Raw genomic sequence first — 12092 nt, forward strand, 5'->3', positions numbered from 1 at the left:
AAGACAGAATACCAGATAGGATACTATGATGGATGCTGTTCCAGTGAAAGAAAAGGAACTGCCCATTATGCAACTTGCAAAATGATGCGGAGAAGGCAATGGAAGCAAGGAATACGAATGTTAAGGAAAGTCAAGGCAGAAGAAGATGGTGACTCAGAGCAGAAAAGCAGTGCCAGCTGTACATAATCTGTAAGAATAAGAATAAGAAGTAGACAGAAGCAAGTGACATTCTTCCATTATAGAATCTGTTTGATCGTTAACTTGATTATGTCTGAGTTGAACTACAGTTGGAGCTGATTCATTTGCAACCAAATGACTTGCTGAAAGAGAAGCACAGAGAAGGAAAAGTTGAAATTTACCACAGCTTACCTAATTTTAAGTTTCCAAAACTGAATAAATTTTCCACTGGTATGGCATCAGTGTTTGGAACAACTCACGTCTGTAAGCAGACATTTTGAAAATGCGGTATATTAAGTCAGCACATCAAATGAGATCCACTGATGAAGATTTGAAAACAGTTCTCTTGATTGGATCTAACAAAACCAAAAAGCAGACATTGATGATGACATCTTGAAAACTAAATATAAGTTTCACAAATCTAGCCACCGTGATTTGTTACTTAGTTCCACAGGTATTTGCACACTATGTCTATTGTAACTATCTTCTTCTTTAAGTTGTCTGCTTTGATTATGTTTTTAGCAAGTAAATATCTTGTTTTTCCCTGTTTTAATTGAGTATTACCTGCCACTCACTCATGATTAACACAGAACACTACACTTAGATTTTTGTCTTTTTTTCCAGAGCTTTTGATCTGGCTTGCAAGTTTTACACAATATAATGATGTGGCCTACACTTGTGATGTTGTAAATTATCTGGCCTGCTATAGAAAAGTTTTGTTGACATTTTCAATAGACAGAGACAAGTATTAGCTTAATATTGGAAAAAGATACAGCTCCAGTTTCAAAAACTTCATCCTAAGAAAACATTTGAACTTTTAGTCTGCCATAACTAATGTGTTAGTGTATTGAATACTTTATTTACAAAAATAGCTACTCCTCCACAGCTAATTTTAGTCCAACAGAATGTAGTTGCTAGCACATGTCTTTCAGGAATGTACAAGGTAGATTCAGTTTGTGTGAGGAAGTGCCCATTTATACATAAGATATGACAGGGATTTGTGGGTAAGAAGATGTCTATATCATTCAATTTTTTTCAAACTGGCTGCACATTTATGTGGAAGATTGTGAACTGATTGTCAGTAGCTATTGTAGGGAAGGCATATGACTGTTAGGCTCTTCATGCTTAGTATTGGTGATGAGACCCCACTCAACTGATTTTCCTCTACTATAGTCACAGTAGGCCTGTCACTGACCATCTGATTAGTTGTGCTTGACTCTTGCATGTGTTGCTCTTTCTTATGCACGTCTGGTTTACACACATTGGGACTGCCAAATTGGGAACTGTGAATGTGTTTAATTGTTCTAAAAATAACATCATTGTTCATGAGAGAGGTGATGTGTGAAACATCATTTTTCATGTGATTCTCCTCGAAGTTCTTGGTTCTTGTGCTTCCTCCTTGTTTGTTTAGTTTTGTATTAATGATTACCAAGGCCTTTACAATTATGTAGCTCTTCCCAAACCAGTTCATGTGAAGACCTTGAGCAGTTTGGAATCTTCTCTATATACAACTTGCATCATCAAAAGTAACATTTACAAGATGTATGCATGATTTCCGCACTTCCTTATTTACATTTTCCAGTTCTTTATTTATGACATACCATTCAGATAAACTAATGATTGCAGCTAGCAGGTAGTTAATAACTACAGATATTTTTGATGTGACTAATATCATGAAGACCCTTATAAAGTGATGCTGATATTGTCCTCAATATGTTTTTAATATGTTGACATGTGCAACAGGAATTTTCTTTCAACACTGGCTATAGTCAAAACACATTTCCATCATTAACAGTCGTAATTTCAAAACTTGCATAAATTTCTAAAGATGGGTACTACTAATGACCATCTTTCTTTGACTTAAAAGAATCAAAAGCTACCAAGAAAACTCTAAAAAATTTCAGAGTGACACTTAAATAGCCTCCATAAAAAAACCTCACTGTTTCTTCTCTACTTAACTGAATGTCTGAGAGACAAATAAGGACAGAATCAAGGTCTATTGGCAGTTCATTTTCTTTGTCTCTCATTCATCTCAAATGTCAATGAAACAAGTTCACACTTAGCCTTCTGATCTCTTTTTAATGAAACTAATTTTTGCCATAATGTTAACCTCCATGTCACAAGGATACTTTTTAAGTTTCACCATCAAAAAAATTCTAGACTGCCTATACATTTTCATAGAAATTTGTACTTGCTACACTATCACTCATAAGCTTACCACATCATCTGTTCTTCGTCCCATTTAGGGGTGAGCTATACATGGTGCAACCAGACCCTTGCATACTCTCAAATATCAATGTCATTATCAGTGAGTGTGGAGTGTGTGCTGCTGTGAAACTTCCTGGCAGATTAAAACCATGTGCCAGACCAAGACTCAGACTGGATCACCAGAATTTCACTTATTGTTTTGCTGTTTCCCCAGAGTATTAACCCATGCCTTAAAACAGATTGAAAAAAGCAAATTATGCTGTCCTTATATATTCAGATGCCACACAGCACATCAATATCTTCAGCAGATATATAAATCTTGACAGCCTAACCACTGTGTATTCAACATGAGAGTTCCACGTTAATTTATTGTAAAGTATGATACCTAAAAATTTTGCATTCTCTTTTTCTATTCTTATGGTCTTTGATAGACTGAACCACATATTCTGGGTTTCTTTCCCATTTAATAGTAGACCATTTGCATTAAACTATGATACTGCATTTTCTTTTACCAAATTCATACTACTAACAAGATTTACCGACAGAAAAGCTGTATCATCTGCATACATATATGCCTTTATGTCTATGTTTCCAGGCAAGTAGTTTCTATGTATATGGAATAGAAGTGGTCCTAATTTAGATCACTGTGGCACTCCATGGTGAACTTCAAGTGTGTCTGACAGATAACTTCCTGAACTCACCACTCTCTTCCTTTTATTGAGGTATGAATTGATGAGTTTTAAACTTTCATCACATATTCCATAGTACTCTAGTTTAGAGAGCAAAACAGAGTGATCAGCACAGTGAAAGGCCATGCTCAGATCACATAAGGTTACCTGTGTGGGAGCACAGTCCTTGAATGCTGCTGAAATGTCTTTCACTAAGAGTTCTATGGCATGTACAGTTGACTTATTTTTCTGTAACCAAATTGTGATATACTTAAGATAGCATTTAGTTCTAGGTTCACATACATCTGCTGATACATTATGCCTTCAAATACTTTAGCTAGTACTGGAATTTATAAAACTAGCCTGTAGTTTGCTGGCTCAGATTTGCTACCCTTCTTAAATACAGGAGTCACTTTGGATGGTTTGAGAGGATCAGGAAAAACCCCTTCGATGAGACACAAGTTCATAGAATACAATGCAATGTATTATTTCTTTCAGTAGATTGTTTGACATATTAAAAATATCTGTACTATAAGAATTTTTCATCTTTTTGACAGTTTTAAGAACTTCATATTGGCACGCCTCTTTGAAGTGTTTCAATGAAGGTCTGGCCTGATTATGATATAGGTTTGTGCACTGTTGGGTGTGAGGTCCACCAGTTATGCAAAACACCATTTTTTCACAGTACCCAGATATGTTTCGGCACCACTGTGCCATCATCAGTGGGTTTTCGTTTTTATTTATTCTGCAATGTGAACATTTTTGTTAAATGATTATAAAATTATGTGCATCTTTAGTTCAAACAACAGATCATTTCTTTTTGTAAATACCTTTACATTTGGTGTGCATGAATTTTCTGGATCACTTGTGTGTTGATTACTACAGGTAGTTTGTCATCTGCAACCAAATGATGTTGATGAGACTGGGCTGGGACACACAACAAACCACAATCACACTGTGTTTTGGTGAGGTGAAAAGTGTTTTAGTACGTTATTTGTGGAAAATACTTGTTACAGTCACATGTGCATCACAACACCTCAGCATGATGCAGAGAATGGAAGTGCTTGCCACATGAAAACGTAAGTAAAAATGAATATAGGCACAAAAACATCGTGAGAAACTAAATTACATTCTACAAGATAGGTTAACTCACAGCAAAAAACTTTCTCATCAACATTGCTTGGTTGCAGATGACAAGCGACCTGCAGTAATCAACACACAAGTGATCCAGAAAATTCATGCATGCCAAATGTAAAGGTATTTACAAAAAGAAAGGATCTGTTTGAACTAAAAATGCACATAATTTTATAATCATTTAACAAAAATGGTCACATTGCAGAATAAATAAAAATGAAAACCCACTGATGATGGCACAGTGGTGCTGGAACATGTTTGGGTACTGAGAAAAAACGGTGTTTTGCATAACCGGCAGACCTCACATCCAACAATTTTAACTGCAAACATGGCCAATACAAGGACCTGCAAATCAAAATTGTGAATATATATATTACATAGGACTTACTGATCAACTTTTTGATTTCATCAGCACAGCTAATAAAATATTTGTTGAATGTATCTGCTGGTGTTGGAACTGTCTTATCAAAATTTCTGATTTCACCTTCAACACTGTTAATTATTGACCAGGATGTTTTGCAGCAGTTTTTACTATTTTTTATGCAATTAGTGTTGTATCTTTGTTTACCTAATTGTAGCTCTTTCTTATACAGTTTCCTAGTGGTTATTTTAAGGTCATTAATTTCATTAGAGTTATTTAATTTGCCAAGGTGCTTTAACAGTGGTAGCTTATTTTTTGAATTCTCAAACACTTTGGTGTACCACAGTTTACCCTTTCTTGTTTTATGATATTTCTTTTGAATAAGATGATTTTTTACATACTTGTTAAGTAGTTGTGTAATGTTTCATAAACTGTTTGGGCATTGGATTCACATCTTTGAAATAATTTGCCCCAGTTAGTTATGCTCAGCTGGTACGTTAGTTTTTTGAGATTTTGTTTTTGTTAGTATTAGGGTACTAGAGTTTGATAACTTTTGTTCCCATCCCATTTAATATAATGTCTGAATTCTACTGTTAAGATCGAGTGGTCCGAGAAATCAAATTCCTTGACACTGGTGGAGTATGTATCACGAGCACAGTTGACAAAAGTATTATCTAAGCATGCTTTTTAGTCTTGTCGGTTCTGAATTTACATGATAGAAGTTGTGTTGCCTTACCATATTCAGCAACTGGGTTTGTTACATGATACATCAAAGCTTGAATTAAAGTCTGCTCTAATCATAGTTACATATTTTTTCCACTTTGTTATGTATCAGAGTACACTGTCTAAATTATCTAAAAAAGTTGTTACATTTGAGTCAGGAGAATGGTAAATACATACTAAGATAAGTTTCATTATATCACTTATGTTTCCAGCAATTTCAAAATGTTTCTCTACACATGCCCAACTAAGATCTAGTGCTCTGAACTCTGCAAAAACTGTTTCTATGTTTCTAACCTTGTGGTACATAGTATTCTATTTCTCCTGGTTTAAGCCAATGTTCAGATAAACATTGGAAAGGATACTTATTTTGTGGCAGTGACTCCTCCAGTATTTCAACTTTACTTTCAACATCCTGAATGTTTAAGAATAAGATGTTACTGTGACTTATCTGAGAGATACCAGGTTGATTCTTTATATTTTTATTTTCTTCCAGGCTTCAAACCATAAAAAATTATCATTGAGTGATGCATATATTTTGCCTTTGGCTCCTCCTTAAGCTGTGCTGTACTGCTGCTCCAATCATTGTTAGTTCTGCTATTGCTACTGTTGTTGTTGTTGCCACAGCTGTTGCTGTTGCTGTTTTGATGATGATGACGATGTTGCTGCTGTTTCACTTATTTCTGGTGTTTGCTTTTCCGCAACTACTGTAGTTTTCTGTGAGCTGCTATCATTTGAGGTGTTCACTTGCATTAAGAAAATCTCACATTTGTCATTGAGGGGTGTAGCATAGCTTTGCTGACAGCAGATTTCCCATTTGAGTCTCAAGGAAACGCACACTTCTTGTCCGTGAGAGGTATGACTCCTATATCATCACACTTTACATTTGAGATTTTATTTACTACATCTGAAATTTCTGTTTCTATAACATTTTTTCCAAGTTAATCTAGATGAAAACCATGCATGTGAGGAATCTTTTCCCCAAATTTCTGTTGTTCAGAACTGCTACATTTTCAAAATGCCTGCAAATATTTTGCATCTCTGTATTTGCACTTCAATTTCTTTGTTTGCACAGGACCATTCTCTCAAGTCGCAATGATGTGCCACTGAAAAAATTATAACATCTTTTCCTCTCAGTTCATACAATTTTCTTTTCAAGGAGATTAAAAGAACCTTTTCTTCATTCCTTGCAACATCATTTGATCCCACCAGGAAGACGGAAAAGACCTTTTTTTAAATGAGGAAATTTTTTCGTGACTCATTGATGTACCAGCCCTGAATTTCACTCTTGGCTTTATTATGCAATTAAAATTCTGACTGCTTATCCACCACAATTTAGTGGCTAAATAACAAAACACAATAAAATGTGCATTTTTAAGAGATATGGTTTAGGTGGTGTTTTAAATATTTTGGTTTTGATTATTTCAGTAGATGCCTTGGATAAATTATTGTTTCATTAGATTGTAGCCAACAGCCCTGCCATAGTGGTAACACCAGTTCCCATAAGATCACCAAAGTGAAGCATTGCCAGGCTTGGCTAACACTTGGATGGGTGACTGTGAAGCTCTGCTGAGTGCTGTTGGCAAGCAGTGCGCGCTCAGCCTCTGCTCAGATGAAGTGAGAGTTCTCTCTCATTAGATCACAGATTAATGACAGCATCTGGTGTGCCAATCAGCCTAGATCCAGCTATTTTCAACATCCACCTAGGTATATACCAGGCTGGTTCTCAAATGACACCTCAGCTACACAGTGCACAAACACTTTGAAAAACAAAGTCACACTTGACCATGCAGTTACACTAGATGCAGAAAACTGATAAATATAATATCCATTGTGACCCAGCAATGGCTGTACGAAGGGCACCAGAAAAGAAGGGAGAAATTTATTGTACCATTAAACTGCATGTCAGAAAAAAAACTAGTTTAGGTTTTACTTTTTTCTTCACATATGTGAATTAACAGACATTTACATAGGTGATTTTCTAAAGCTGTTGAATAATTTGGAAAAAGCATATTTGTGCCATAAGCTGTACAATTTTATGCTCATTCTCTACTGGTTTTGATCATTACAATCATCTTCAAGGAGAAATATTATTAAGTGTGGAGTTATCACCAAATGTGCACTACAGTAGGGGAGAGTGGAGCACATTGAACCATAAAAAATATTTCTCCATGTTACTCATCCAATAATTTTATTACAGAGTTGTGATTTACAGATGTTACAGTTTAATCATTCAAGTATCAAATTGCCTTATATGATTTCATTGTCATTAATTGTTTTTTAGCTGCAGGGCTTTGAAGAAAATTTGGTAAATGGTTCATTGTGCCCCACATGTGGGGTACAATGAACCACTTTAAACAGGTTCATTGAAAGAACCTATTCAGCATACAAAGTAAGTGTAAATATACTTTAAACATAATGTGTACATATATTCCATGTGTGAATCGTATAATTAAATCTGTAGACACACAATCATGTTACTTATTTTGGAATTACTGAACATCAATGGACTTGAAGCTGAGTCCAAATTTGAAATATGATTTTTGTCTCTTTGTCACACCATCAGTAGCAGGTCGTGAGAGCACATAAAGTATGTTGGTATCTGGAACAAAAGCTTCATCCTGCTCCACAGAAAATACCTTACGATTGTCATAGTTTGGTGTCAATCTTTCTCTGGAATCACATTTAATGTCTTTAACATATCAATGAAGACTTGGGTAAGGTATTAAATGAGATTTAGCTGCTTGGTGAACTGTCATGCCCTTATTAAGAACATCCTGTACAGCTTCTTGCATAACGTAATGGTCAGTTGTACCTCTGTCCGTCTTCCTGCGGTATGAAAGAACCATCTTCAAACCTGATAATATAAAACAGGACTGCTGCACGTCTGGGATTTAAAAGCCTTAAATTCCTACACATATGTTTTACCCATGCTAAGGAAACAAAGACACACTTAAAAGATTCCTGGGTCACAATGAACCATGGCTCATTGTGCCCCGGGAGAGCTTGGTTCAATGTGCCCCAACAAAACATATTTCAAACAAAGCTCATGTGAGGTTATGTATGAACATTGTTAATATTTGAAAATCTATATCATTAAAATATAGTATTGATATTGTTACAATGACTTACTTTCTCTAAAATTTGGTGACAAAAGATTGAACAAAATTCAATCTATCTATGTCCCCAAAAATTACTTCACTGTCGCGAAACTAACATATCACCAGTACAACACTACTGGCGGGAACTACATCCTGCAGAAAACAAGTGGCAGTTGGTAGAGCAGTACTGACAACATATGCACAGGGGAAAAAATAATTTACCACCTTATACTGAAATTATGCTACCTGATTCATTGTGCCCCGTGGTTCAGAGTGCCCCACTCTCCCCTAACTGTGCCAAGGCACAGCATGTTTGTATGGACTGTATTAAGACAGATAATTATGACAATTATATATGTTCTTTATTTACATGGTTCATATATAATAGAAATCTATGGTTGATCCATTGATGTACAATGTTTTCCTCCTTGAAGATGATTGTAACAATCACAACCAGTAGAGAATAAACATAAAGTTGTACAGCTGATGGCACAAATGTGCTTTTTCCAAACTACGTGAATTAAAGCCGGCTCTTCTTCCTTGCATATGGATAGAGGTCTCTGCATAATAATTGGTAACATTTTACTAAATGTGCAGAAGTTATTAGTAGATGCACTCAAAATTGTAGCTAACTTTTTAAACAGATTTTTACTATGAATCCAGTTATTATTTTAGATATTATAATTATGGCCCTTTCTTTTCAGTTCAAAAAGGAACTTGCAGCTGTATTCTTCTAGCAGGGCTCTTAGGGCACAACATGCTGAACACTTCTTTTGTTAATATATCTGTGTGTTAATTCCACTTCAACTGCCACTCAGTTATCATCTCCAGGACCACTGAATATTTTAGTAAATCTACAAAATGTAATGTAGATTTAATTTGATGGTTTTATTCTGCTCTTTACGTTCAGCATTAGTTTATTGCATATTGGCAAATTATAAACACCACTGAAAGCTTCATTGTTTTTTTCTGTTAGGAATTCTGATGTTATAATTTTTAGTTTAGTTTTAATTTTATCTAGTTATGTTTCATGGACTATTTGGATGGTAAATCACAATGATGTGGAACAAGTCATTTTAAATTCACTTCACAAATTAATTTGTACATTTTTTAAACTGTTGTGTTATTGACAGGCACACATGAAAGAGAGCTAAAACTTTGATAGCTTTCAGAAGAAATCATTTGGCAAGCTAGAGTACAAATCTGTAGCTCATCAAGGATTTTCTTCCAAAAGTTTTCATTCTCTTTTTTGTGTCTATCAATGACTCAATACTTCTGCCATTTGGTGGTGGATGGTCTCCTTTACTCCTACATTATTTATACATGTTTATATTTACCATCCCATACAGCATTATCTAAGTTTTGGGAGCTGAGAATTTGTCAAGAACTTGACGTAATTTACTCAAATACGTGGCTGTTGTTAGTACTGGATGACCAATACACACAAAGAATGATTTTTTTAAAATGCCAATTTCTACGAAGTCAGTGCCAGATATTTCCATGTGTTTATCATCAGTAACATTGGTAAAGTAATGTCTGACTTTCAAATGCATCCTATTGTGTGGTGCAGCTCCAGTAATTTTTTGTTGACTGCACATTTCAATGAAGGATTGTTAGATCTGTATTTTTTCAGTTGTTACTTGTCATTGTGACATTTTTCTTCTGCTGCAAAATAAGGTAGCTTTTTGGTGTATTGCTATTTGCCATTGTAGGCTAGCTGTTACATAGATCCTCCTAACAAAAACTTTCCATCCCAGTCCCAATTTGGTGCAGGCTCTGCTTTTTAAAGATCTTTCAATTGATAGGCACAGCAAGTACTAGAGCAACATGCCCAAAGTCACTTTCCACCATTGCTATTGCCAACCTCGCATTAATCAGTTTTATAGCACTATTAAAGTGTGGCAAATCATAACAGACGTTTGGTTCAATAGTGTACATGTTGCCATTAAAAGTCAAGAAGTCTATCTTGTCCAGGTCACCACCTAATTCCTTACTGCATTCGCCCTAATGGAGCTACTAACTACAAAACTCATACCATGATCCATTGTGCATGAACCACATACAGTCCCACATTTATCACTCATAATCAAATTTAACAATTAATAGTCAAACACAATGTAATTAAAGAAGGTAAACAAAAAGTTGCAAGCTATCACCTTCAGAGAGTTACTTTTGGAGATGCTATTAGATATGTGTCCTTACCTGTCATTTAATTTTGCTCAACTTTTTAGTCAAATGAAAAATGTAACTGAATTAACAGAAGTCACACTGAGGAAGATGTAACATTTTGGACTGCATCAGGAGCACTTCTTGATAATTATAGGTCTACAAAAGAAACGAAGTTAAGAGGGGAGATTTTAATATTGAAATCTTCTGACATGTAGAACAAGAGATCATTTCTGTTTTCATTATTTACTATTCACATTATTCATAATCTGTGCCTAACCCTTTGATTGAAAATCACTCAGAGGTTAATTTTTTGACTTCTCATATGAGTAGATGTAATTTTTTGTAAGTGCTTTCTTATGTTTAATGTGGTGTTCCTGTTTTATGTAATTCTCTGTCAGTGTTGTTAGTGATCAAACATGGAGAGTGAAGAAATTATATGTGAACTTTGTGCTCTTCCACAGGTATAAAGTGTTCAAAAAGTTCATAGCAATGTGGACAGGAAAAGTCAACAAATATAGCCACTGTTGTGATAAGCAACCTCTCTATAACACTTCCTTCAACTTTAGAGTGAGGGAGAAATTCCTTTTCAAAATATCATGTGTAGTTGGCAGTTGTACTATATCATATCCCAGTGAACAATACTGTCTACCTTCGAAAAAAATGTAGAATTCATATTGCTCACCTGTATGAAGAAGAAATCTATTAGTATAGGCAAGCAAAGGGTGTGTAAGGTCTGTAGTAGAAGAGTGAGCCTGCAAAATGTTCTTTCAATATTCAGTGTTGGTAACAAGAAAGATGGACTGCAGTTCATGCCTACAATATGATCTACATCTACATCCATACACAGCATGCCACCATATAATGTAGGCAGGAGAGACCTTATATCACTGCTAGTCATTCCCTTTCCTTTTCCACTCACAAGTGAAGTAAGGAAAGATGAACTGTCTATGTGCCTCTGTACAGCTCTAAATTTCTATTGTCTTATCTTCATGGTCTTTACACGAGATGTGTGTTGGTTGTACTAGAATCATTAAGCCGTCTGTCACAAATTCAGAGTCTATAAACTTTCTCAATAGTGTTTCAAAAAAATAAAAATATCTTTCTCCCTGCAGGGATTCCCATTTCCCATCTGAGTACATGGAGCAGTTCTGTAACACTCGTGTGTTAATTGAACGAACCAGTAGCAAATCTAGCGGCATGCCTCTGAACTGCTTCAATATCTCACTTTAATTCAAGCTGTTGGAGGACCCCAAATACTCTAACAGTGCTCAAGAATGGATTGCACACTGCTGCTCGCCCTGTCTGTCACAATGGACATTGCTTATGTGAATAGAGGACAAAAGCAGTCATATCACACTTCCCTGGGGCACTCCTGATGATATCCATGTCTCTGATGAACATTTGCCATCCAGGACAATGTACTGCATTCTATTACTTAAAAGACCATTGAGACATTCACATATCTGAGAACCTGGTCCATATACTCAAACTTCTGTTAATGGTCTGTTGTGGGGCACTGTGTCAAACATTTTCTAGACAGCTAGGAGTATGGAT

The sequence above is a fragment of the Schistocerca americana genome, chromosome X (genome assembly GCF_021461395.2).
Source record: "Schistocerca americana isolate TAMUIC-IGC-003095 chromosome X, iqSchAmer2.1, whole genome shotgun sequence".
Lineage (NCBI taxonomy): Eukaryota > Metazoa > Arthropoda > Insecta > Orthoptera > Acrididae > Schistocerca > Schistocerca americana.